At 34.2% G+C, this 11928-nt stretch overlaps 1 long non-coding RNA gene across 1 annotated transcript; it reads left to right on the top strand.

Annotated features, from left to right (window-relative positions):
- The first annotated feature begins 1429 nt into the window (after positions 1-1429).
- Positions 1430-4500, top strand: LOC128681144 (uncharacterized). The gene is made up of 5 exons (XR_008405939.1): positions 1430-1581; positions 1861-1937; positions 2411-3055; positions 3293-3460; positions 4361-4500. It is a non-coding gene; the product is annotated as an uncharacterized LOC128681144 (long non-coding RNA).
- Positions 4501-11928: the final 7428 nt, after the last annotated feature.

Here is an 11928-nt window from a genome sequence, read left to right as displayed (position 1 = left end):
TGTATGGGGAAACCAGATTGGTTGTGTAAAGAGTAAACATTTCACTGCAGCTTGCAAGCCGCGGGCATAAGCTAGTTATACTATAATAGGTAGCTTAGAAATTAAAATCTATTTACAGAATACTTAATAATCTACAATGGTAAATCTTTTGACCAATCTAGGACAAATTTCATTTTTTTTCAATTTCAATGTCGCCAATGTATAATAACCTAAGGCCATTTTGAGAAAGGGTAATTTGATGGTTCTTCTTCATAAATCCATTTTCCAGGTATCCATGCGCACCTATTTAATAAACCAGAACTCGGCCAAAGACCTAGTGTTCAGGGTAGAAAAAGCGACGTGCAATCACACCTTTATGTTGCGAATTCGCATAGCACTCAAGTTGGACAAGATAATGAACGAGAAGTGTTATGGCAATGTGGTAAGACTTTCTCTTTCTTTCCTATATGAGCTGGATTTTGATGTTTGAGATAAAAAAAAATTATCTCAAACAGCGGCCTCAGCGTGGCTCGCGCGATAGATAAGAGTCGCGGCGCTTAAACTTTTTAAACTAACGCAATTTCTATCTAATACGCGAGCGTGGGTCTCGAAAATCGTAGATAAATTTAAGCCACTGTAACTGGAAAGTCGATAATTTATCTTCAAAACACGGCAACAATCTTGTAGCCACGCTCGTACTGGAGACCAATAATCGCGGTCCAAGATATAATGACAAGTTGATTGCAAAATTTAAAGCAATGTGTAAAACCCATGCTCGTAATGTTTGATATCGGAAGTGCAATAAAATTACAATTAAATGATAGTTGTCGCGGTAGCCATGCTCCCCGTGCTGGCCTATGACTAGTGCTACTTTGTCATTGAATTAGTAGGTACTACGTACAAGTACTTACTAAATCCATGCATTTTATAGCTTTGTATTTATGTTTGTTCAGGTGCAATCTTGCAACACCATTTAGAAACAGATATCTTCAATAAATTGAGCTGAAATTTTGTAAACATGTTTAGTTTGGATGACAAGGCATTATTATTATATGTACGTTGTGATGATGCACCCAAGATCGGCTTCCTACGAAGGAATTCTTCAACAATAAATAGCACAGTTATGATATTTTAGTTACTCTGCTGGCTCTGCGACCCAAAAGGATCTTAGGCTAATATAATATCCAATTATTCTGTGCTTTTTATTGTCTTGAAATTTTACATATGACTTAAGGTCTGATGGCAATGAATAATCATATTTCGAGGCGGTGGTGGTGTAATGGTTTAGATGCCTGTGGATCGAAAGGTCCCAGGTTCGTATCCTACTCTTTTTTTTTTCCTTTTTCGCGCAGGCAACACTGAAGTGTCAACACGTCAAAGTAAATTCATATTTAAATATAAAATAAACATAAATAATATAATTTCTCAAGATAAGTATATTTACGTAAATTAATAGAATAGCCTAAAATGCCTAAAATAAAGTGGAAGCATATATTCCGTCCTGTATAAACACCAGTGTTAGCATTAACACACTCGATATGATGAATGCATTATTGGATGTTTATCTACATATGTATTTGTTATAAAATATAGTATCGTTGAGTTAGTATCCCATAACACAAGTCTCGAACTTACTTTGGGGCTAGCTCAATCTGTGTGATTTGTCCTAATATATTTATTTATGTATTATTGTGTTAGAAATACCTGATTGTAGAACAAGTTTAGCTCCCAATCAGGTAATTTCTCAACGGTTTACTGCACGGAAATGATGTTTTTTTTCACGCGATGATTAAAATAAGATCTCTTTGATGACAGTACAGGCTTGTGTCAATAATTACATTTTTGTTAACGACTTGATTATTATTGTTTTTCAATTTTCAGGGCGTCCACAGGGTTAGCGGCATCAACATCGACGATTTCTCAGGAATGTTGCAAAGAACAATTAGCACGGCGGGAATGTGAGTGGTAATTAATACTATTTTATGGTTCCGTATGTCAAAAATAAAAATCACAGTAACAAGTTTTTTTTTACCAAAAATGTCATTTTTGTCACAATCTTTTATTGTCTTCACAGAGATCTTATGGTGTTATACCTTATATTGAAAAAATTATAAGGCCTTCTGGCATCATAGGGACCAACTGTTTGAATGAGTCTCTTTCGGCATTTCTTCTCAGCAGTGGTCGTTCCTAAATGCTAGTAGTTTGTAGCTTTAGTAAATATCATTTAATTTAGAATATGACGTAAGAAAGTGCATGTGAAGGCCTAATTTCTGAATAAACGTTTTGATTTGATTTTGATTTTGGCAAAAAACTCATGTGCGTGCTGGAAACGGTTGAGGAGTTCCCTCAGTTGAAGCCGATCCGGATAACCTGTGCCCCAGCAGTGGACACGTTCAAATGACGATGATGTAAGTACTGCATTTTGTTACAGATATTCATACGAAATGGAGTTCGCCCACCCACAGGGGACTGTCGCTTGTTACATCCTCAACTGTCAAGTGACAGAGAGGAAGAACGTGAAACCATGATAATAATGAACTTAAATATTAATCTAGCTGTATTCTGTAATAAGAGGATATTTTAGTTTATCCCAGTTGCGTCCGGGGTTGTGAAGCCACAAAGCCCGGTCTGAGCGTAAAAAAAATCCCTTAAAATTTTGAAGACTCGGCTGTGATTTTCGTCAACCATCATTGGGAATGCTATTATTACTTATCTACCTGCTCGTATGACATCCACGGGAGGATATGGAGTGGGTCCTATTCTAGGGCGGAACCACACGCTACAATGTCAGTTTGTTGTGAACATACAAACAAGCTTGTTAAATAAGCAATGTTACAATACTTTAAAACCATGTTTTGTTCATAACTCATTAGCTTATCGATAAATACCCAAAACGATCTATATGTTTTATCAATCAAATCGATGTTAATGTACCATAAAGTATGGCATTTGTTGGAATATTCTCACATGTAGTATAGTTGCGTGTTGGGACCCTACTTGACAGTGCAATAAAATGGTGTTTAAACAATCTTTGTTTTTAATTCTCATTTACATTTCATATTCTTCTTCGGCTAAGGTATGTAACCAACGTTAATGTTACTATTCTTAAAATTAATAATTTGTCAAATATTGTTTATGTAGAAGTGTGATTGTTGTCTTTTGACACGAAAAAATTCACAGCCACACACAGCAATTCGATTCCTGGTTTAATGTTAGCAATATCACACATTTGTTAATGAAGAAGCTATTTGCAACTCCATTGCTAGCTTGCGTACATGAGCCGACTTTTTACTAATTGCAATATTTCTTCCAGTTGAAATTCAGAGTGAAGCTCCTTAATGTGTCTTCGTGTCCAAATCCTGAGTACCCAGTTGACATAGAGTCACCAGTTTCAGTCTTTCCCTTTATACGGGACAACAATAAGGATAAATCATTGATGGATATCTACTATAATGTTACTCGACCATTTGGTCCTTTATCTGTAAGCACAACTTTATAATTTGCTAGATGTTGCCCGGGGCTTCGCTCCCGTGGGAATTTTTGAGATAAAATATAGCCTATAGCAATCTTGGATAATGTACCTTTGCAATTGGTGAAAGAATTTTTGAAATCGGCTCCGTAGTTTCGGAGATTACCCGCTTGAAACATGCAAACTCACAAACCTCTTTATAATAAAAGTATAGATTACACAACTTAGTTAAATTGCTACTTATAAATAATTAGTTGTTCGCCGCGAACTTACACCTCGCGAACAAAATATTTTTTTACAAAATTGTGAATATTTCAAAAACGACTGAACCGATTTTGTTTGCCCCACGAACTTAAAAATTCTATTGGCATATCCTACGTACATTTTAAATTTCATCAAAATCGCACCAACCGTTCGAAATTTATCGCGTTACAAACAAACAAACAAACAAACAAACATACATATATACAAAAAAATATTTTTGTCCCAATTAGAATATTAGACCTCGCTCGCTTGACTCGCTCGGTCAATAAAAAATGTATCACACTTGGCTTATCATGATGAATTATATAAAGTATTTCATATTCATGTCCAATGTTCCCACAGTTGGAGTATTTAGCCGCCTGAAGACAAGCCTCCTTGGAAATGCTGTTGTTGTTTATCAGGTGCCAAAGCTACGTACGTCATAGTCATACACGTACAATACTGAATGACCTTGTTCTAAAGCAGTGTAAATATAGTCCCAGGAAGTCGCTGGGCGCAAGCTGCTTCCAATTGGTGGAAGTCTTCAGGAGAGGCCTATGTCCAACAGTGGACTTCTTGTGACTGTGGATGACAATGATTTTAGAGCAGTCGCCAAACACCGCACTATCAATCTTGTGAAATCAATTAACGATACCGTAATTATTTCAGTTGTATTTTAGAGTATACCAAATACAGAATGAAGGTAAACTAAAACTGATTTTCAAGTCGGAACGAGCGACTTGCAAAAACCCCATCACATTTCATGTGATTCGTTTGGTAAGAGGTCCTGTCGACAAAAATTGTATGGTCAATAAGGTTAGTAGTAGTCGCTTTCAATTAACATGGTAATATTCTGCGACTTCTCTTGAAATACAAGAGGCCAAACTTTTATATATGAGACTTATCCGCCAAAGTTCTATTTTGTTTATATATATATTTTTATATTAATTTATAACTTTATATTGTTTTTAGAAATCTCAAACCGTAAATGTCGTATCATCTTTTTTCGTACCATTTCTGTCTACAATTTATGTAACCACGGAAGTTTGAGTTTAAGGATCATAAAAATGTACAGAAATTTTCGTCTTTTCAGGGTAGTAAGTGGATAAGAGATTTGGACTTAAATACATTTTCATGGCTTATGACGAAAGCAGCTTTTTCACCTGGATAGTATGTATTTGTTTTTCTTTATTAAGGGTTTATTGCTAAGTACAATATAATAATCAGTATAGGAACTAATAAGGATCCTTGTGGAACACCAATCCTTAAAAGTTTGTATTAGTTTTAGATTGTTATTTTTGCTAAACTGATTGGCTTATTAGAGATAAAAAATAGTAACCGACTTGCATAATTATTCAATTCATGTATATAATATACTCATTAATTTAATTAAATATAGTGCTATACTTGATCAAACGCTATCGTTGTTTCTGAGCCAAAGATAATCTGCCTCAATGTGAGTTCTTTTTCAGCTACATTTACGAACTGGAGTACACATTTGCAAACAAATGCGTCTATTGCAATAAGATGATTTGCGAATTAATAATAATTGATAAACAAGTAATAAATAAAAAGCTGAAAATCTCCTTCAAAAATAATGCACAGAAATTGTATTTTTAAATTTTAAAACTAATTAACTTGAGAAATAAAATAATTTTCAATTAAAATGTCTTTGATTTTAACCAAATGCACAATAAACTCACATCGCTCGTCTTTCTCATTGGACCATATTTTTGATTGGTTCGATGGTACAATTGAGTTGAGTCACGTTGCGTCGCCTCATTTCGTCTCAATGAGGTCAACCTGTAGAATGTATAGTTTGTGAGATACGGGAACCTAAGGTCCCGCAAGTACATAGCTTTGGCAGCTGATAAACAACAACAGCATTTCCAAGGAGGGTTGTCTTCAGGCGGCTAAATACTCCAACTGTGCGAACATTGGACATGAATAGTTCTTATAGTGTGGTCTAAACCACACTGTAAGGGTTGAGGGCCCTACTTAAAACATCGTAATTCGCTTATTTGGCTTTCACAAATTCTAATTACAACTTTCACGATTAATTCGGAATGTTCACTAAATCCCAAGCGTATTTTCATAGAATTTCATGAAGTGGGCCCTAAACTAATACCACTTGCACATCAACCAGTAACTAATGAATAGTAGTTTTAATGAATTACCACTTATTTCCACTGTAGGATAACGTAGTGAACACACTATTGTCATTTCAATAGACTGTGAAAGAAGATGTTAATGCCACTACAAAATCGATTCGATTTATTTATTTTCTGAGATTTCTTGGGTTTGTGTAGATAAAAATTCATTAAGTACAATGAATGTATCAATCCAAAATAGCGCAGAAGAAAATGTAGTTTACTAGGAAAATGCTTAAATAAGAGTGAGTGAGAGAGAGAGAGAGAGAGAGAGAGAGAGAGAGAATATATTCCGTTGTATCCCGACCGTCTTTTACTTGTATTGTTTGCCATGATATCGTCAAAGAAGATATACAAAGTGGAGAAGAAGTAGGAAAGCGTTTTCTGGGCTCCGACGCTTAACGGCTGTGGCGCAGAGATATAATGAGAGATAGAAAGAGAATAACAAACCGAATTAAATTGGATAAACGCTGCAAAATCGAATAGACGGGTGTAAAAACTTTGAAACTAAATCGTAACCTCGCTAGTCAAACATTAGAATAGAGTTGGCTGGGCCACAATCCACTGAATTACGTTCCGAAGGCGCGATGGAACGATCACTGTGCGATTGGCTGGGCCTAGTCTGGGAGCTAGCTGTTTAAAAGTTAAAGAAAAAAAGGTTTTTTTATACTACATGAACATGAACTTGTATTAAATACCTAAATGCTTACATGTTATAAAACAAAGTCCTCTGTCGCGTCTGTCTGTTCGCGATAAACTCAGAAACGACTGCACAGAGTTTTGTGTGATTTTCACCATTATATAGTGTGATTCCTAAGGATCGTTTATATGTATAATTTATTATGTTTACCGCTGAGCGAAGCCGGCACGGGCGAAGTATATTGAAATAGGTAAGTAAAATTGTTTTCAATAATCTGACATGTTTAATATAGTTTTTAAATTTAAATTAAACAAAAAGTCTAAACGCAATTAAAAATCAAAGAGAAAGATAAATCCATTAGGAAATATTTCTTCTGAAATATACATACTTGCGCATGTTTGTTATTTATCTATTTTTTACTCTAACATTCTGACCTTTAGTCGAACCTATCAATTTTGACGTTAACTTTAAAACATGTTATTTATGTTAATGTTAACGCACGTATAGAGGCTGAGATCTCGATTTTCGACGACTTTAAATTTCCAAAACTATAAACTCTGACACGTATTTTTGTCCAAAGGTGACCTGTCCACCCACCAGTCCACGGGTAATTTCTGTTTACCCATGCACCACGCGGGAAATATATATGTAGATAAATACTGTATTGAAAACTGTAATTATTGACACGATCAATTGCGGTTGCGATTGCGGTGCATCTCGCGAACACAATAAATTATGATGAGATTTTACAAAATTGTGAATATTTCGAACACGACTTAACCGAATTTTGATGCCCCACGAACTTAAAAATCCTATTCACAGATCCTATATACCTTTTAAATTTCATCAAAATCGGACCGACGGTTCGAAAGTTATCGCGTTACAAACAAACAAACATACATACAAAAAATGTATTTTTGCCCCAAGTAGAATGTTAAACCTCGCTCGCTTCGCTCGCTCGGTCAATAATTAATATTTTTGAGATCAGTCCATTAGCTCCCAGACTAACAAGTCGACCGCACGGTATAAATCAGCAGAGTTTTTCGCACCGCCTCTCGGACTAATATATTCTCAATTGCACGCGATAAATTAAGTCGAATTAACGCGAATATAGGCGTTTTTATCACACTATTTTATAGCATATTGGATTTTATTTTATGAAAAATGATTTAGTGATATTTAATATCTTATCTCGCGCTCGACTATTTTCATAGAAAAGGACGGAAGTATAATTACTCGGTTACCTTAATCGAGTGATAACATCCTGACTTCGACCTTCTTTGGGAATGCTTTTGATGCCAATTAGTTATTCAGAAATTAGGCCTTCACAGGCACTTTTTCGCGTCATATTCTAAATTAAATGATATTTAGCAATGCTACAAACTACTAGCCAAGACTTTGTCCCTTTATCGTCCTGTACTACTGGTAGGTAACGCAAGAGTTTTATGTATATAGATTGATTTTGGAAATGAGTCCTTGCTCAAGAAAATTGTCGCATCGTAACGACAGCGCCGCATTAGCGGTCGAAACGCTCTGAGATTTATTTTTTAAGATAATTCACTGCATAAGAATACTATGAATGGATTCCTCCTATCCACCTTTCCTACTTCTATTTTCTCTCTTACTCTATCAAATATCGATTCAAATATATTTTATTTTTAAAACTAAAACATACTAACTGCTAGAACGTAACCAAAAATCTAACCATTTCACAGGACCAAACGGATATAGATAGAATTGATAAAATTGTAACGAAATAAATCATTTAAACACAACTACATAATAAATCAATTTGCAAAAACCTCTCCCAAACTATATTAAACTGGAATTAAACTTTTTAAAACGATTTTCAGCGTTGAAATTACGAAATTCGCTCTTTGAGAGCTTGAGTTTGTGGAACGTAGACGGTGCGCCGCTAAGTTTCTCAGTTAGCGCTTGTTTCGTGGTCCGTCTAGACGAGCGACATGTCATTAATTAATTTAACAGCCATTTAAACGTTCCCACTGCTGGGTCACAGGCCCTCCTTGGATTAGGATTATGGGCCATGACCCACCACGCGACTTTATCATTACACAGTATAAAACAAAGTCGCTTGCCGTTGTCTGTCCCTATGTATGCTTAGATAGATATTTCAAATTACGCAACAGATTTTGATGCGAGTTTTTTTTTTAAATAAATAGTGTAAATCCTAAGGAAGGTTTATGTTTATAATGTATTATGTTTTTACCCAAGCGAAGCCGGGATAGACCACATTTTAAATAATAGAGTATTACAAAAGGAAGGTTTGTATGTGTATGATATTGCACCCGTGCGAAGCTGAGACGCACCGCTAGTAAAAAGATTAATAAAAACAGTAAGAAGAGAAAACGACATTTCCTTCTCGCGTCTATCTGTATGAACGCGATAAACTCGAAAACAACATTACGGATTTATTGTACGGTTTCCAACAATAGAAAGCGTGATTCCTGAGGAATTTAATTCGTGGTTTAAATGTATAATTTATTATATTCATATTATATATTGGATAATCAATTATTAATTTAATTATAACGCTAATTTTATCTCGGATTTTTAAATCTTAATTAAATTCTCAAGAGAGCCAAATTTTGTTTAAATCCCTTTAACCGTACACTAGAATTTCTACAGACGGATAACAAACGTCAAAAAAATCGGATAAAGACATCAAAAAAATCGACAAAGAATGGCAAGAGAACAGAAAGGATAGAAACACGTGGAGGAAGTCGCGTGGCTTTTACCCAGCAGCTAATAAAAAAAGAAAGAAAAAAATATCTGTAGAAATTTAGTGTCCAGAAAAGGAATAAAATAATTATTAATAAATTAGAAGAAAAAAAAGACTTTTTTAAGAAAATCTTTTACTTAAATGCTTCAAAAAGAAGAATATAAAATTTTCCTTTAAAATTTCAACTATCAACTTATAACCTCATTATACACAATTTATATGACCATTAAGGTTTGTCGCGAGGTTTACTTGTGTAAATAAACTAGTAGCTATTTAATTGAGTAACATACTTATAGGTAGGTACTTACGCGAACCTTTAATTTTAATGTATTTTTAATTATTAGTTATCGCTAACTAGGTTTCTAAATCGATATAACGTCATTCTATGACGTCATATTTCTCTTTCAACAAGCCCTTTCATTTGATACCCATATTGTAGAAGTGCATTAAAAATAACTATTCAGCCGTCTTGGATGGTCCGCCATATTGGATTTAGAATGACGTCACACAGCTTATCGTGTATTGTCATCCAAACTAAACGTGTGTACAAAATTTCAGCTCAATCGATTGAAGATATCTGCTTCAAAATTGAGTAGCAATATTCCACCCGAACAAACAAACATACATACATACATTGCAAGTTAAACAAATGCGTAAAACGGCTCGTCTGCATCGGCCCCAGGCGGCTTAAATCAAAATTTCGCATATCTTATCCAATTTAAATTTTAAAATTCATACTTATTCATTGTGTTATGAGATCCCCGTTTGACTTGGCTATTGAAAGCACCCGACTTTGTTCAACTCCGTGAAGTTTTGGCATTCATTTCTGATTCAACTATGATTTGACAAACTTTCGGTGATAAATATTCAATTCAAGATTTAATTAGTAGGTGAGATTTTCATTTTAATTCAGTTATTTGCGCCTTTTAATGTTTCTGTGGACATTAGGATATTTTTTTTATAGTAAAAAAGTAAAAAAAAAAGAAAACAAACATTACAACACAAAGAAAAGTACTGATTTTTTATTTTACAAAAAATGGTTAAAAAAAAACTGTTGTTTTGTTTAAATTATAATTTGTTCATTATTTCGGCAGTCAATAATTTGTATAAAAACGTATGTATAATTTTTTTGCAAATTTTTTATTTTTGCCATCGCAAGTAATTGTTGAGCTTTCAAATAAAAAAAAAAACAACAGAGTTTCCTCGTCACAGGTTCATCATTAGGTCATACATATTATAATCACCCGTGAACGGGTGCTGCCAGAGGGAACTGGTCATCTCGTTTCTCATATATTTTCATGTAAGTTAATTGTGTTTCACATCTATCTATATATTATAATCAGCATTCGGATCACAATCATAACCTGTTTTGATATACCTTTTGACTATGTACTTTTATATATTATTAGAAAGAAAAAAAAAAACATTGTAAGAAACAATAATGGTAAGCCGATCTGGCATGATAGGGACCAACACTGTTCAAATGAGTTTCGTTCGGTATTTCTTCCCAGCAGTGGTCGTTCCGAAATGCCAGTAGTTTGTAGCTTGTGAGAAATAACTATAAATATAAAAATTGACGAGAAAAGTGCCTGTGAAGGTCTAATTTCTGAATAAATGATTTGAATTTGAATTTAATAGTGTAAGCATGGAAACTCATACGATGTGTAGATATGAAATTACAATAAATATCAAAGTAGAGTTTAATTTCTACACATTAATTAATTCTAATATATAAAGATAGAAAGAAAGAAAACATTTATTTGCCAAAAACATGAGTACAAATAGACAAATTGATGTCAACATGAATTAAACCTACATGTTTTACCGAATATAGGTATGCAAATATAAATAAATAAAGAGGAGCATGCTATCCACTACAAATAACAAAACAAAAAAGAATTATAATGTATACTAGCACTAAATTCTATCCGAGTCTATCATTAAAGAAATCATTTAAAGTATAATAACATTTATCAGTTAACAAAGACTTGAGGTGCTTTATATATGCTTGATATCATAATTAGTTGATATCAGAATTTAACGAAAAATTTGTTTACGGGACAAGTAATGGAACTATATAAAAGAAAGAATATTATTGTTTTTTATACTAGTAGTTTTTTTTAACTCTAGTTAGTCTAAGTAACGTACTGTTAGTAAAGTACTGTTGGACCGAGCAGAGAATGAATTTTAGCAAAAATCACAAAATATCACCAGAGGGGTGTCTTCATCTTCATACTCGTATTCCTCATGGCTGAGGGTCGTGGTCGTTACGTGGAATTATACACACACAACAACTTGCTTGGCATTAGTAATGGAGTGGTTTGCCATTGCCTTCTTTCTTCAGTTAATAATCAACCAGTGTGCAGGTTTCCTCGCGATGTTTTCCTTCACCGGAAGCAAGTGGTGGTCGATGAAAACTATTACACATGAGTCAGATTGGTATACAAACTCATGTGGCACGAGTAGGATTCGAACCTGGGAACTTTCGATCCATAAGCCATAACCATTACACCAGCACCGCTCCGTGAGAGGTAACAGAGGGGTAACGGGAGTAACGGCCCAAAAATGTAATTACAATATTTTTGTTCTTTAAATAGATACATAGGTAAAAAGTTTATTTACAAGTACTGCACATACAGATGACAAAATTCACAAATGTTTACACGAAGTTAAAACAAGCATAAGAATAAATACACGATTTTGTGAT

This window comes from Plodia interpunctella, chromosome 26, assembly GCF_027563975.2.
Source record: "Plodia interpunctella isolate USDA-ARS_2022_Savannah chromosome 26, ilPloInte3.2, whole genome shotgun sequence".
Taxonomy (NCBI): domain Eukaryota; kingdom Metazoa; phylum Arthropoda; class Insecta; order Lepidoptera; family Pyralidae; genus Plodia; species Plodia interpunctella.
This window is presented reverse-complemented; position numbering and strand designations above follow the sequence as displayed.